Genomic DNA, 11,159 nt, shown 5'->3' on the forward strand with positions numbered 1-11,159 from the left:
GCTCCTGCCCCGTTAAACCCAGATGAGCTGGCTATCCGCCACTTAAGCAGGTAGTGCTGATAAATATTGCATGTGACCATGTCTAGTTAATGTTGGGGTACTCTAGAACTGGCACTTAGTAATGATATTCAATCTGCTAACTGGTTAAGCAAGGGCATACAGTTAGGACAGCTAAAGGGTTTCCTAACTTTATCCATCATGCTTGTCTTGACTCTACTACTAATAATTTCTATAGTGCTACTAGACATATGCAGTGCTGTACACATTATATGCAGGTACTTCCTCTGTCCCAAGTGGGCTCACAATCTAAGTTTTTGCACCTGGAGCAATAGATGATCAACTGACGCCCCAGGTCACAGAGAGCTGCACTAACCATTAGGCTACTTCTCCACTCTGCACCCTGTCCTACCCTCCTTCTTTATTCCATTTCCCCCAATTTTCAGCAGGCTGATTGTCGCCGGCTAAACTGTCTCCCGATATTCAGTGCCAGTCCATGTCCGGGCACCAGCACTGAATATCAGGGGATAATTTGGGGCAAGTAGGCCCAGAGGTTATGCAGGCCTGACCAATATTCAGCTGGAGCCGCATAAGGGTTATATGGCCCCGGTTGAATATCAGGCAGGAGCAACATAACTTTTTGTTTTGTTTTTATTAAAAAAAAAAAAAAAAAGCACCTGAGCACTGTCTCACCCCCCCCCCCCATTCCAATGTCTCCTCTTTCCCTCCTTCCCTCCCCCAAGCCTGCTTTAAGAGTCCCCAGCTAGACCCTTGCCCCCCCCAACCATACATCTCTGGAGGTCCAGCAGGGTTGTTGGGGCCAGAGCGCAGCCCCCTCATTCCTGCCCCTTACGGTGCTCTGTAAAATGGCTGCCAGGAGAGGTCACGGCAGCCATTATGCAGAGGCACTGCAAGGGGCAGGAGCAAGGGGGATTTGCTCCTGCCCCTAACAACTCTGCTGAACCACCAGGGGTGTAGCCAAGCCTGGGGGCTTACCTTCATGGTTGGGGGCAGGGGTACTTGCAGGGTGGATGCTGGCCTGATATTCAGAGATGGCACCCACATAGCTAAGTGGTCTTATTTAGGAGAGCTGTCCTAAATGAAGCTGCTTAGCTATGCAGGAAACAGCACTGAATTTGCCAGCACCCGCATAACCTGGGGCTCCTCCCCAGTGCCGCTCCTGACCTGCTCAGTTTTGTTTGGGCAGACTCATTTTATCTTTTAGCCATGACTGTTACTAAATGGCAATTTTTCACTGCTGCAGGTATTGTTTTTATATGCTAGCTACCTCTCTTCTATCTGATCACTTCTCACTGATGCAGTCTCCATTGAATAACTTTAAATGTTATTTGAGAATAGTTTTTCACTGCTACAGATACTAGATTGTATTTTGGCCATTCCTTTCTCTTATGACTCCTCAAGTCTGTAATACTGTATTTTGACTTTTAACCTTGTCTGTTATTCCACGGAACTTATTTATTTATTTATTGCATTTGTATCCCACATTTTCCCACCTATTTGCAGGTTCAATGTGGCTTACATTGCTCTGCCCTGGCTATTGCCAAGGCTGAATAGAAATACAATTGATAATAATAACACAAGAATATGAGTAACGTGGAGGGGAATAATCGAATGGCGCCGGCGAAATAGATGGCCGGCGATGTATTTTGGCGGCACCGCAAACAGCTGGCCAGACCCGTATTTCAAAAAAGATGGCCGGACATCTTTTATTTCGATAATACGGTTCTGGCCAGCCAAATGCATTGGATTTGGCCGGGGTTTGAGATGGCCGGCTTCGTTTTTTAGCGATAATGGAAAGTTATGTCGACCATCTCAAACCCCAGCCAAATTCAAGGCATTTGGCCGTGGGAGGAGCCAGCATTTTTAGTGCACTGGCCCCCCTGACATGCCAGGACACCAACCGGGCTCCCTAGGGGTCACTGCGGTGGACTTCAGAAAAGCTCCCACGTGCATAGCTCCCTTACTTTGGGAGCTGAGCCCCCCAACCCCCCCAAAACCCACTACCCACAAATGTACTGCACCCACTAAAACTGCTCCAGGGACCTGCATACAGCCTCTAGGACTTATTGCTGCTGTATAGCTTTGGCACACCAGTTCATACCTGAAGACTAATCTCTCTGAACAAGTCCTTTATTTGAATAAGCACGTTTATTCACAGTTAACTGCAGATCAGAGGTTGTGCCCCACTGGCAAATAGTCTCCCTGGTACTGAGATTAGCAGTAGGTCAGAGCTGGCAGAATAGTGTACAATGCCCTCTTCCAGCCATATTCAAGGTAATAACGTTTCTAACATGGGTGACACATGCAAGGGATCTACAACTGGCTTACAAAAATGGCCACTACCTCATGGACTACCAGAAACAAAACAGGGCACACTCTGATCCCAGTTAGCAGGGGGGAAAAGCTCCATGGGAGTAGAGCCCAGTACCCTACACCCACCACAATGCATTGCTGATGTGACTCTGCAGTGCAAATAACAGAAACGGTGCCACACTCACCCCAGAGCCACATCACAAGCAGGCAAAGGCTGTCGGAGGACAGAACACATTCTGCTGTCATGGAGGTGGGTACGGCATTTGAGGCTGGCATAGAGGCTGGCAAAAAAGTATTTGTAACCTGTTTTTTATGCTAGGAGGGGGTTGGTGGCCACTGGGGGAGTACGGGGAGGTCATCCCCGATTCCTTCCGGTGGTCGTGTGGTCAGTTCTGCCACCTTTTTGAAGCTTGGCGTTGGACCCAGGGTATGGAGGGAGGGGACAGAGATACTGGATGGGAGGGCAGTTGGGAAGAGAAAGGAAAAGATGATAGACCTGGGGGTGGTGTGAAGGGGGGGAGAGATACTAGATTGGAGGGCAGTTGCAAAGAGAAAGTGGGAGATGGTGGACCCGGGTTGGTGTGGAAGGAATGAGAGATGCTGAATGGGAGGGTATTCTGAAAGAAAGAGAAAGAAGCTGGAACTGGGGATAGGAGGGAGGGAAGAGAAGGAGAAATGTTGAATCTAGGGGTCGAAGGAAGGGATAGATGCTGAACAATGGGACTGGGGGAGGAAAGAGATGCAACATCAAGAGGGGAGGGAAGAAGAACATAAAAGAGAGGGAATAATGTTGGACCGTGTAGTGGGGGAGAGAGAGAGGAGGAGAGATGGACCATGGGGAGGGGCAGGAGGGAAAGATGCTTAGGGACACTGGAAAAGGGGCAGGGAGATATCAGGCAATGAGACTGGGGTAGGCTACAAAAGTGGAGAGAGGGAGAGGAGATTCTGGAAATGGTGGAACCATGTGGTAGAAGTCAAAGGGAGGTGGAAAGAAGATGAGTGAGAGGTGAATAGTCAGTACAGAGGTAGAAATGTGATAATAGGAAGTAGATGGAAGGAAACAGAAGGATGGGGAAAGAGTGAGAAAATGAGAGAGCTAGGAACTGAGAGGAGATGGCAAATTGTTAGGTAGCTGAAAATTAAAAAGAAGAAGGGTGAGCTAGAGAGAGTGAAATTTGAGTGGACAGAGGCAGAAAAGGAAAAAAGGGAAGAAATAGCTGAAAGAGAAAAATCAATATATTAGAGACAGGTGTAGTGAGGGAATGGAACAAGAAAGGAGAAAATAAAAATGGACAGCAGACACTGGAAAGAGAATTAGCAGAAGACAGACAAGAAAGCAGAAAAAGATAAACTGGGACTAAGATGGAAACACAAAATGACCAGAGAACAAAGGTAGAAAAAGATGTTTTATTTTGAATTTATTAACTGGAATATGTTAACTTTGGGATATGTGCATCACAGCTGTTTTTTGTATTGTATTTTGTGGCGTAGCCAGATGGCTGATTTGGGGGAGAGAGGGGGCTTGAGCCCAAAATGGGTGGGCACCAAAGTTTCTCCCCATCAGAATGCAAAATATAAATACTTGAGTTGGCAGGGATCTCCAAGCCCACCAACTGAAACGTCCTCTTCCAATCTGGCAGCCAGAAATCTCCAAGCTCTGCAGTTGAGGGCAGTATCCCCAAATCACCGCTACCTTCCCCACCACACCACCATGCATGTTCAGATTTCATGAATATGTGAAAGATGAACATGTTGGGGGGGGGGGGGGGGGAATACTGCTGCTAGCTACAGAGCTTCAAGAGTTTTTGTCACTGAACCTGAGGAGGGGAAGGAGGTGATCATCAACTGGTGAGGCTTGGGGAGCCCCACCAGCCACAGCAAGAGAGATGTAAATTTTTTTTTGGGAGGGGGCTAAGTTCTCTGCCCCCATTCATGGTTATGCCACTGATTGCAATCAGAAGAAAATGAAATGCATTTCTACTTTTATTTCTCTAGTGTTGAAGTACTTGCTGAGTTTAACTTCTTGGGGTTCCCAGTTCTTTTGGTGTTCATATTTCTAATCTGTGATCCTTTGTTCCATATTTGGTGAAGGTCTGTCTGTGTTTTGGTTGTGAAGAAGTCATATAAGGTTGCTTTATATATGGTAGTAATGATGGGTAGGGAAATTAAGGGAGGGGGCAGGGAAGATAGGGGATTGGGGGCCCCTTCCTTAATTTCTGCCCTGAGCCCCAGCATGTCTAACACTGGCCCTGCAGACAGATGTCTTCAGCAGCGGACAAAATATACCAATTCTGATAACACAAGAGCCTGTCCATGAAAAACAACAGTGTTAGGCCTCCTTGCTAATACCCAACACAGAACAACCACTACCAACTGAAAAGCTCACTAGACATGATAATAATGGGTCCAAAATATCAGCTAGTCTGAATAGAATGCGTGAAACAGCATACCAATTCCACACAACCAATACCCATTGGATACATCAAAGCAAGGTCCACAGTAAACAAAACAGAAACCATCAGAGACTGGCTAGAGGAGGAACAACTGGCTGGGCCTACATAACCGAAACATGGATAAGATTGCCCGATGACCTGGTTATCAGAGACATATGCCCACCAGGACACAAAATCTCACACAAAACCTGGACCGCTAAGAGAGGGGGTGGAATTGCCATTATCTACAAATCTTTCTTCAACCTTGAATGCACATCTGACCTCATAACCCTTTATCTGGAAATCATGACTTGTAAACTCAATGACCACTCACTCCAGGGAAATATCTGCTTTACCCTATTCTATCACCCATCTGGAAACTGGACAAATGCACAGGATGATTTTGTGAAGTTTATCAAAAACACCTGTACTTACAATGACAGCATGGTTATTCTTGGTGACACTAATTTACACCTAGACTGTCAGAATGATAGGAACACCCAAGACCTAATGGACTTCCTGGGCATGTGGAACTTCCAATGTACAACAACCAACATCACCCAAAGGAGAGAACACCAGCTAGACATGCTAGACTAAAGACCAGATCAACACAACGTACCTACAGCACATCTGTTGAACCATAGCACAACACACCGGAACCTTAGCCCGGAATATGCTGCCTTCAGTTCTGAATCCACATGAGTGGTTAGCACCAATACAGACTCCTCCCCTGTGCCAAACAAAAGGACAGGAAGACAGGTTACTCCCATGCATCACTACTCCTAGACACGGCCACCAGACCAGAGCCGTAGCAAGACCAGCAATGGGACACCTGACAACAAAACACAGGACACAGTCAACAGGACCAGAAAGGTGGTAAGTAACTGTAGAAGAACCTAACTTGCATGTCTAGGGTGCTAAATCTGACATAAATTTTGGCTTGACTAGATACATCTCTCTCCAAGCAAAAATGAAAGTGTCAATACCATCACTTTACAAAGAACCCAAAACTGATAATTGTATGCAATAGCTACAGTCTACAGAAACCAAACTACATGACTGATAAGATTGTAAACTAATTGGTCTGACATACTTCATGATATACAGAAAAAATCAAAGTAATTCATACCACTAACCCCCCCCCCCCCAAAAAAAAAAATCTATACTACACAAAAAGAAGACACAATGCACACCATAAAACTCCTCCTAGGTCTCTAAATCTTAACAGTAACTACCACAACAGGAGCTCTACCTCCAGATGCCACAACATTATACCCATACTATGCAACATACACCACACACCCAGACACACCACCTTCCATCATGTAAAAAAATGATCAATCAAAAGAAGAGATTCATCCACAAACCAAACACAGCAGATGACAAAAAAAAGGGACCAAACCAACTCAAGACAAACAGATGATAACTGGTAAAAATTCCCAAAATCACAATAGAAGAAAACTACCTACTAATTTGAGTGGGATACATAAACACCAAATCAGCTGTGAACAAAACAAAAACTATAAAGGACTGGATTATGGAGGAAGACCTCGGACTAGTTTTCCTTAACGAAACATGGATTCACAACAAAGAAGACCCTGTAATCTTGGACCTCTGTCCTCCAGGATATAAAATTCTATACTGGACCAGAAAGGGAAAGAGGGAGGCGGCATTGCATTAATAAACAGATCCCTCTTCCAACAGAAACCACTGCTGAATCCTTGACACTGCAAATTGAAATCACCTCTGATCAGGATAAAAGACAAGTCTCTACTTAACCATCCGTGCTGCATCATATTCTGCAGACCCCCGGGAAACTGGAGAAAAGCCCAGACAAACCTTATGGACTTTATATAAAACACATGTATAGCAAACCCAAATGTGTTACTAATAGGAGACAATAACCTATATCTAGAAGATCAAAAGACAAACTGCACAAGAGAGTTCAATGAATTTCTTCAACTATAGGAATTCCAATGGGTACAAGTGTACTCAACCCATGTAAAAGGTCACACACTAGACCTACTAGCGTACAAATTCTCAACAGACCAGATCTTCCAAAAAGAACCAAAAATGGACAGAAACTCCTTGGTCTGATCACCTCAGACTAAATATAACCCTCTACTGGAAAGAGAAGGGAGCTCGCCAAACACAAAGCCGAACCTCATACAAAACAAGAGGGAAAGTTGACTCAACAGCATTCTGGCAATCCATGTATGAAAATTAATGGTCATCACCAATCACCTCCATAGAATTTCTCATGGAATGGGACAAAAGATGCACTACCATCCTAGATAAAATAGAACCCATGCGAACCAAAACCTCACAAAAATGCAACACAATCCCATGGTACAATGAAGAATTGGAAGAACTAAAAACACAATGCAGGAGACAAGAACAAGAGCATGGAGAAAAAATAAAAATGAATATTCAATAACCACATGGAAGGAAACCCAAAAGAGGTACAAACACAAAATAAGACAAGCCAAAAGAAAATTCTATAAAGAACAAATAATTTCCGACTATAAAGACACAAAGAAACTATACAAGTTTGTAAACTTGTACAAGTAAACTTGTTTGTAAACTATACAAGTTTGTAAACAATCTACTAGACATCAAAAGTGACAACAATGAGTGAAGACCTCCCACCAGCAGAGGAACTAGCCAAATATTTCAAAGAAAAGATAATCAACTTAAGAAAAAATCAACCTCAGGAAGACACCAACCTTGACACCTTCATAGACGACGAACTAGATCCACCCCTAGAGGAAACACCTGTGGACTGGACCTAGACAAAATTTGCTCAACTTTCCTCTGAGACTAGCCCAAGTGATTAGAAAAATTTCTTCTGCTCACTGCTTACTAGATACATGTCCCTACTAAATTATGAAAACACCCCCTAACCATTTCATTGAAGAACTCACATCCCATCTAAACTGTGAAACAGCTTCTACCTCCAGTAGCATCATGGTATACAAGATTTCAAATGTCAAAGTTAAAAGAAGGCACCCCTTTCCCTATCTCACAGGCATTAGGCAGCTTTGTATCATGATCATGTTTGTATAGTTATAGAAATTCTAAAACACACACAATCATATCTTAGACCAATGGTTCCCAAACCTGGTCCTGGAGGCTAGTCAGGTTTTCAGGATACCCACAATGAATATTCATTGTGGATATCAGGTTTTCAGAATATCATTCTGCACTTTTTGTCCTTTAGATTGTAAGCTCCTTTGAGCAGGGACTATCCTTCTTTGTTAATTGTACAGTGCTGCGCAACCCTGGTAGTGCTTTAGAAATGTTAAATAGTAGTAGTAGTAATCCTGAAAACCTGACTGGCTGGGGTGCTTTCAGGATCAGATTTCAGAACCACTGGCTTAGACTGTACCATAATTAGGGAGACCCTAGACAATATCTCAAGGGGTATAGGCTGAATCAGTTGATTGAGCTAGAATGCTTTTTCTCCATTGCATGCATGGAGATGTCCTTTTGAGTTTTAAACTCATTTATCCCCCCCCCCCCCCAAAAAAAAACAATCAACAGAGAATCTCCAGCTACTCTATGCAGTGGTTAAGCTTATCCCCTCGACATGGAGTTCTATGCTGAACCTAACCATAATCAAGTGAAAAATTTGTTACAAATTTCAAACAATTGTTATTTTGTTGTTCAGTTAGTTTTGAAATGTGAATGTTGCCTTCGTGATTTTATTACCTTCCTATTTTTAATTACTTCTCACTAAGTACACAAGGTCAAAGGACATGAGAGCAATTAGAGAAAAACACCTTGAGCTTTGATGTTTCTTTTCACTGAGCAGTGACTACACATGTAAAAAGAACTAACAAATAATCAGTAAACTAATGGGGAGAAAAAAAGCTGTGTCAGGATCCTCTAAGGCTGGTCAGACAGGAATGGAAAGAATTCATCTAGCTTTGAAGTCATCATGCATATTTTCTCTATTATTGTTATTCCAAGTAAGTGCATGAGTTGGTATCCCTTGGGCCTACTGGCCGCCGCTGAGCTGTGAGTTGTAATCCCAGTGACTCACAAGAAAAGATATCTACAGACAAATGGTCTGATAGAAGTGCTAGACCACATAGAAAACTACAAACAATACCCACCCATTTTAATGAGTCACTCAAAGTCAGAATGGAAAGGGAAAGTTGTATCTGTTCAACCAAACATCAAGTCTGCACGACAATAGAATATGTGGGAGAGAAAGTGACTGGACTGTGGAATAGATGATACTCCACTTGAAAGAACAGCAATGAGTCAAGACTTACGAGGTATAAAAGAAAGAAACATAAGTTTAGGTATAGCATAGACTTTTTGAAAAATATACCCCCTGGTACTAAGCTCATGGTGGTCAGCTTATTATTTAAACATTGGCCACCATTCAGTGACAGTATCCAGATAACTGAATATCTAGATTGGTGTGCTGGTGACATATTTAGCTTCTATCCAGATAGCTTATCTGAAAGCACTGTGAAGGAGTGAGTAGTACAGCGGCAGGTGCCCCTAGGAACACTCTCTTACTGAAGTTCCAGTTTAGCCACCTTACTAGGGTTGCCAACTAGATCCCAATTCACTCAACAAGGTTGATCCACTCCTGGCCTTACTCCATTATATGCAGGGATTTGTGGTTCTGGTTTCCCCATTGGAATCTGTAAGAGAAGCTAGGCTACAAGTCCCTGCATGCATTGGGGTAAGCCCAGGACTGGATCAACCCTGTAGGGTGAATCTGGAACTATTTGGCAACCCTACAGTTTACAGGAGGTGGCACTAAACCTGTCATCTCACAGGCTGCGTCAGAGGGGCGGGGATCAGACGTGGAAGTTGTTAAATGCCCTGGAGCAGAGCGGATCAGGGTGGCCCCAAGGCAAGAGGTCTCCAGGAGAGATCCTGAGGGCAAGAATCCTCATAAGGTGATATGGCTTAGGCTATAGTACCAGGTGGAGTTCCAGGGAAGAAGTGTGGCCCTGGACAGACCTTGTATGTTGAATGAGAAGTCTGAAGCTTATGTGTGAAGGAATTCCAGGGCTGAGTGCTTGTAAGAGAGAAGACTTCCAAGGTACATACGTTCATAAGGGTTGCCATACTGGGACAGGACTGAAGTCCATCAAGCCCAGCATCCTGTTTCCAACAGTGGGCAATCTAGGTTACAAGTACTTGGCAAGATCCCAAACAGTACAATACATTTTATGCTGCTTATCCTAGAAATAAGCAGTGGATTATTCCCAAGTCCATCTTAATAATGGCTCATGAACTGTTCTTTTAGGAAGCTATCCAAACCTTTTTTTAACCCCGCTAAGCTAACTGCTTTTGCCACATTCTCTGGCAATGAATTCGAGAGTTTAATTACACGTTGAGTGAAGAAATATTTTCTCTGATTTGTTTAAATTTACTACTTTGTAGCTTCATTGCGTGCCCCCTAGTCCTAGTATTTTGGAAAGAGGTAAACAAGCAATTCATGTCTACCCGTTCCATTCCATTCAGTATTTTATAGACCTCTATCATATCTCCCCTCAGCCATCTTTTCTCCAAACTGAAGATCCCAAATAATATCAAGATTCAGGAATCCCAAAAAGTAGCAAGATTACAGAATCCCAAAGACTATTACTACTACTACTTATCATTCCTATAGTGCTACTAGATGTATGCAGCACTGTACACTTGAACGTGAAGAGACAGTTCCTGTTTGACAGAGCTTACAAACTAATCAGGACAGACAGGCAAGACAAACAAGGGATAAGGGAATTACTTAAGGTGAGAATGATAAAACAGACATGGGTACTGAACAAGTGAATAGAGGTTAGGAGATAAAAGCAGCCTCAAAAAGGTGGACTTTTAGCCTAGATTTGAAAATGGCCAGAGATAGAGCTTGATGTACTGGCTCAAGAAGTCTATTCCAGGTGTATGGTGCAGCAAGATAAAAGGAATGGAGTCTGGAGTTTGCAGTAGAGGAGAAGAATACATATAAGAGAGACTTATCCAATGAACAGAATTCCCGGGAAGGAGTGTAGGAAGAGATAAGAGTGGAGAGGTACTGAGGAGCTGCAGAGTGAATGCACTTGTAAGCAGGGGTGTAGCCAGACCTCAGCGGGAGGGGGGTCCAGAGTCCAAGGTGGGGGGGGCACATTTTAGCCCGCCTCCCCCAGCCACTGACCTCCCCCACCACATTCGACCCCCCTCCTGCCAACCTCTCCCACCATTTTCGACCCCCCCCCCCACCGTGGTTGCAAGGTACCTTTGCTGACGGGGATCCCCAACCCCCGCCAGCCTTAGTCTTCTTCAGCGCCAGTCTCTGGCCCATTTGCTCACTTCGCTAATCTGTGCTGTGAATCCTAACGTCCAGCACGTCCTGCACATTCCTTTAAGAGGTTGAAAGTGGCGAGGGAG

This window comes from Microcaecilia unicolor, chromosome 4, assembly GCF_901765095.1.
Source record: "Microcaecilia unicolor chromosome 4, aMicUni1.1, whole genome shotgun sequence".
Classification (NCBI taxonomy): Eukaryota; Metazoa; Chordata; class Amphibia; order Gymnophiona; family Siphonopidae; genus Microcaecilia; species Microcaecilia unicolor.